We start from the raw sequence: 6,000 nt of genomic DNA, 5'->3' as shown, positions 1-6,000 counted from the left end.
GATATAAAATGTCCAGCTGGGAGGAAATGGGGGAACAAAAGAGAATCCATATTATGTGTATATATAGCAGTGGGGGGAGAGCAGAAGTCAGGAGAATGTAATGTACAACATAGAGTATATAGTGCAGGGGTCAGGACTATGTAATGTACAACATAGAGTATATAGTGCAGGGGTCAGGAGGATGTAATGTACAACATAGAGTATATAGTGCAGGGGTCAGGAGTATGTAATGTACAACATAGAGTATATAGTGCAGGGGTCAGGAGTATGGAATGTACAACAGAGTATATAGTGCAATGGTCAGGAGTGTGTAATGTACAACATAGAGTATATAGTGCAGGGGTCAGGAGTATGTAATGTACAACATAGAGTATATAGTGCAGGGGTCAGGAGTATGTAATGTACAACATAGAGTATATAGTGCAGGGGTCAGGAGTATGTAATGTACAACATAGAGTATATAGTGCAGGGGTCAGGAGTATGTAATGTACAACAGAGTATATAGTGCAGGGGTCAGGAGTACGTAATGTACAACATAAAAGTATATAGTGTAGGGGTCAGGAGTATGTAATGTACAACACAGAGTATATAGTGCAGGGGTCAGGAGTACGTAATGTACAACACAGAGTATATAGTGCAGGGGTCAGGAGTACGTAATGTACAACATAGAGTATATAGTGCAGGGGTCAGGAGTATGTAATGTACAACATAGAGTATATAGTGCAGGGGTCAGGAGTATGGAATGTACAACATAGAGTATATAGTGCAGGGGTCAGGAGTATGTAATGTACAACATAGAGTATATAGTGCAGGGGTCAGGAGTATGTAATGTACAACATAGAGTATATAGTGCAGGGGTCAGGAGTATGTAATGTACAACATAGAGTATATAGTGCAGGGGTCAGGAGTATGTAATGTACAACATGGAGTATATAGTGCAGGGGTCAGGAGTATGGAATGTACAACATAGAGTATATAGAGCAGGGGTCAGGAGTATGTAATGTACAACATAGAGTATATAGTGCAGGGGTCAGGAGTATGTAATGTACAACATAGAGTATATAGTGCAGGGGTCAGGAGTATGTAATGTACAACATAGAGTATATAGTGCAGGGGTCAGGAGTATGTAATGTACAACATAGAGTATATAGTGCAGGGGTCAGGAGTATGTAATGTACAACATAGAGTATATAGTGCAGGGGTCAGGAGTATGTAATGTACAACACAGAGTATATAGTGCAGGGGTCAGGAGTATGTAATGTACAACATAGAGTATATAGTGCAGGGGTCAGGAGTATGTAATGTACAACATAGAGTATATAGTGCAGGGGTCAGGAGTATGTAATGTACAACATAGAGTATATAGAGCAGGGGTCAGGAGTATGTAATGTACAACATAGAGTATATAGTGCAGGGGCCAGGAGTATGTAATGTACAACATAGAGTATATAGTGCAGGGGTCAGGAGTATGTAATGTACAAGTTATATAGTATAAGGGTTAGGACTCTCAGTATTAGTATTCTGTAATCAGTGGAAGCTTAAATTTGTACTGTAGACAACATGAAGAGGTGAGATGGGAATAAACCATCATGAAACAGGTTAGATTGGAGATTAACAAATCCTTGGCCAGAGGGGTGGCGTTGGACGTGGTATACTTGGACAGAGGGGTGGCGGTGGACGTGGTATACTTGGACAGAGCGGTGGTGGGGGACGTGGTATACTTGGACAGAGAGGTGGCGCTGGATGTGGTATACTTGGACAGAGGGGTGGCGGTGGATGTGGTATACATGGAGAGAGGGGTGGCGGTGGACGTGGTATCCTTGGACAGAGGGGTGGCTGTGGATGTGGTATACTTGGACAGAGGGGGGGCGGTGGACGTGGTATCTTTGGACAGAGGGGTGGCGGTGGACGTGGTACACTTGGACAGAGGGGTGGCGGTGGACGTGGTATACTTGGACAGAGCGGTGGCGGTGGACGTGGTACACTTGGACAGAGGGTTGGCGGTGGACGTGGTATACTTGGACAGAGGGGTGGCGGTGGACGTGGTATACTTGGACAGAGGGTTGGCGGTGGACGTGGTATACTTGGACAGAGGGGTGGCGGTGGACGTGGTATACTTGGACAGAGGGGTGGCGGTGGACGTGGTATACTTGGACACAGTTACCCACACACGGCTAATGTGTAAGGTAAAGTCTATGGGGATGGAAAAATCTGAATGTAAATGGATAGAAAACTGGCTTAAAGATCGTATTCAGAGAGTAGTGGTTAATGATTCATACTCTGAATGGTCTGGGGGTGTCAGTGGTGTACCCCAAGGTTCAGTGTTATTAGTGGGGTACCCCAAGGTTCAGTGTTATTAGTGGGGTACCCCAAGGTTCACTTTTATTAGTGGGGTACCCCAAGGTTCAGTGATATTAGTGGGGTACCCCAGGGTTCAGTGTTATTAGTGGGGTACCCCAAGGGTCAGTGTCATTAGTGGGGTACCCCAAGGTTCAGTGTTATTAGTGGGGTACCCCAGGGTTCAGTGTTATTAGTGGTGTACCCCAAGGTTCAGTGTTAATAGTGGTGTACCCCAAGGGTTCAGTGTTATTAGTGGGGTACCCCAAGGGTCAGTGTTATTAGTGGGGTACCCCAAGGTTCAGTGTTATTAGTGGGGTACCCCAAGGTTCAGTGTGATTAGTGGTGTACCCCAGGGTTCAGTGTGATTAGTGGGGTACCCCAGGGTTCAGTGTTATTAGTGGGGTACCCCAGGGTTCAGTATTATTAGTGGGGTACCCCAAGGTTCAGTGTAATTAGTGGGGTACCCCAGGGTTCAGTGTTATTAGTGGGGTACCCCAGGGTTCAGTGTTATTAGTGGGGTACCCCAGGGTTCAGTGTTATTAGTGGGGTACCCCAAGGCTCAGTGTTATTAGTGGGGGACCCCAGGGTTCAGTGTTATTAGTGGGGTACCCCAGGGTTCAGTGTTGGGACCCTTACTTATTAATATATATATAAACAATATGGGGTGTGAGATTATAAATCCCATTCCAGTCTTTGCAGATGACACCAAGCTGTGCCGGGGAATAACGTCCTTACAGGATGTCTCCAACTTACAAGCCGACCTCAATGCTCTGTGTAATTGGGGGACTATGGGGCCAATGGGGGCTAATGGTGATAAATGTAAGGCTCTGCACTTGGGGGGGCTAAGAATATGCATGCATCTTACATACTAGGGGGGTACAACTGGGGGGGTCAATGGTGGAGAAGGGTCTGGGGGGGTCAATGGTGGAGAAGGATTTGGGGGGACAATGGTGAAGGATTTGGGGGGACAATGGTGGAGAAGGATCTGGGGGCAATTGTGGAGAAGGATCTGGATGGGTCAATGGTAAAGGATCTGGGGGGGGGGTCAATGGTGGAGAAGGATCTGGGGTTCTGGTAAATTACCAGCCTAATAATGGCAGCAATGAAAAGCTGCGGGTTCTAAAGCGAGCAAAATCCTCTCTTGTATTAGGAGAGGTAGAGACTCCAGAAAGAGAGATATCACCCCCCCCCCCCCCCCCCGGTACAAATCATTAGTAATACCTCATCTGGAATATGCAGTTCAGTTTTGGGCTCTAATTCACAAAAAGAACATTGGGGAACTGGAGAAAGTACAGAGAAGGGCAACCAAACTGATACGAGGCATGGAGAAGATCAGCTATGAGGAAAGATTAGAGGAACTGAATGTATTCTCTACTGAGAAGAGGAGATTAAGGGGGATATGATCTCCATGTATAATACATAAGGGGGGGGATATGATCTCCATGTATAATACATAAGGGGGGATATGATCTCCATGTATAATACATAAGGGGGGATATGATCTCCATGTATAATACATAAGGGGGGATATGATCTCCATGTATAATACATAAGGGGGGATATGATCTCCATGTATAATACATAAGGGGGGATATGATCTCCATGTATAATACATAAGGGGGGATATGATCTCCATGTATAATACATAAGGGGGATATGATCTCCATGTATAATACATAAGGGGGATATGATCTCCATGTATAATACATAAGGGGGGATATGATCTCCATGTATAATACATAAGGGGGGGATATGATCTCCATGTATAATACATAAGGGGGGATATGATCTCCATGTATAATACATAAGGGGGGATATGATCTCCATGTATAATACATAAGGGGGGATATGATCTCCATGTATAATACATAAGGGGGGATATGATCTCCATGTATAATACATAAGGGGGGGATATGATCACCATGTATAATACATAAGGGGGGATATGATCTCCATGTATAATACATAAGGGGGGATATGATCTCCATGTATAATACATAAGGGGGGATATGATCTCCATGTATAATACATAAGGGGGGATATGATCTCCATGTATAATACATAAGGGGGGATATGATCTCCATGTATAATACATAAGGGGGATGTGATCTCCATGTATAATACATAAGGGGGATATGATCTCCATGTATAATACATAAGGGGGATATGATCTCCATGTATAATACATAAGGGGGGGATATGATCTCCATGTATAATACATAAGGGGGGGATATGATCTCCATGTATAATACATAAGGGGGGATATGATCTCCATGTATAATACATAAGGGGGGATATGATCACCATGTATAATACATAAGGGGGGATATGATCTCCATGTATAATACATAAGGGGGGATATGATCTCCATGTATAATACATAAGGGGGGATATGATCTCCATGTATAATACATAAGGGGGGATATGATCACCATGTATAATACATAAGGGGGGATATGATCTCCATGTATAATACATAAGGGGGGATATGATCTCCATGTATAATACAGAAGGGGGGATGTGATCTCCATGTATAATACATAAGGGGGGATATGATCTCCATGTATAATACATAAGGGGGGATGTGATCTCCATGTATAATACATAAGGGGGGATATGATCTCCATGTATAATACATAAGGGGGGGATATGATCTCCATGTATAATACATAAGGGGGGGATATGATCTCCATGTATAATACATAAGGGGGGGATATGATCTCCATGTATAATACATAAGGGGGGGATATGATCTCCATGTATAATACATAAGGGGGGATATGATCTCCATGTATAATACATAAGGGGGGATATGATCTCCATGTATAATACATAAGGGGGGATATGATCTCCATGTATAATACATAAGGGGGATATGATCTCCATGTATAATACATAAGGGGGGATATGATCTCCATGTATAATACATAAGGGGGGATATGATCTCCATGTATAATACATAAGGGGGATATGATCTCCATGTATAATACATAAGGGGGATATGATCACCATGTATAATACATAAGGGGGGGATATGATCTCCATGTATAATACATAAGGGGAGATATGATCTCCATGTATAATACATAAGGGGGATATGATCTCCATGTATAATACATAAGGGGGGGGATATGATCTCCATGTATAATACATAAGGGGGATATGATCTCCATGTATAATACATAAGGGGGGGATATGATCTCCGTGCATAATACATAAGGGGGGATATGATCTCCATGTATAATACATAAGGGGGGATATGATCTCCATGTATAATACATAAGGGGGATATGATCTCCATGTATAATACATAAGGGGGGATATGATCACCATGTATAATACATAAGGGGGGGTTGCTGTAGGAAAGTCCTGGATTCTTTCTTGGATACACAGAATATAACTGGATATAACATTTATAGGGAAAGTTGATCCAGGGAATATCCGATTGCCTCTCGGGGGGTCAGGAAGGAATTTTTCCCCTGCAGGAGGAGATTGGATCGTGCTTTGCTGGGTTTTTGCCTTCTGGTGGATCAGCTGTGGGTGTCGAATGTCTTTTTTCAGCCAGACTAACTATGTAACTATGTAGGTCCCACACCGCTGCCTCCCATCTCCTGAGACTGCACTCAGTGACTTGGGTCTGGGACACTACAGACATATCCC

The sequence above is a fragment of the Staurois parvus genome, unplaced genomic scaffold (genome assembly GCF_062004578.1).
Source record: "Staurois parvus isolate SC_StPar_1 unplaced genomic scaffold, SC_StPar_1.0 ptg001208l, whole genome shotgun sequence".
NCBI classification, from domain to species: Eukaryota; Metazoa; Chordata; class Amphibia; order Anura; family Ranidae; genus Staurois; species Staurois parvus.
Note: the sequence above shows the minus strand (reverse complement) of the source record.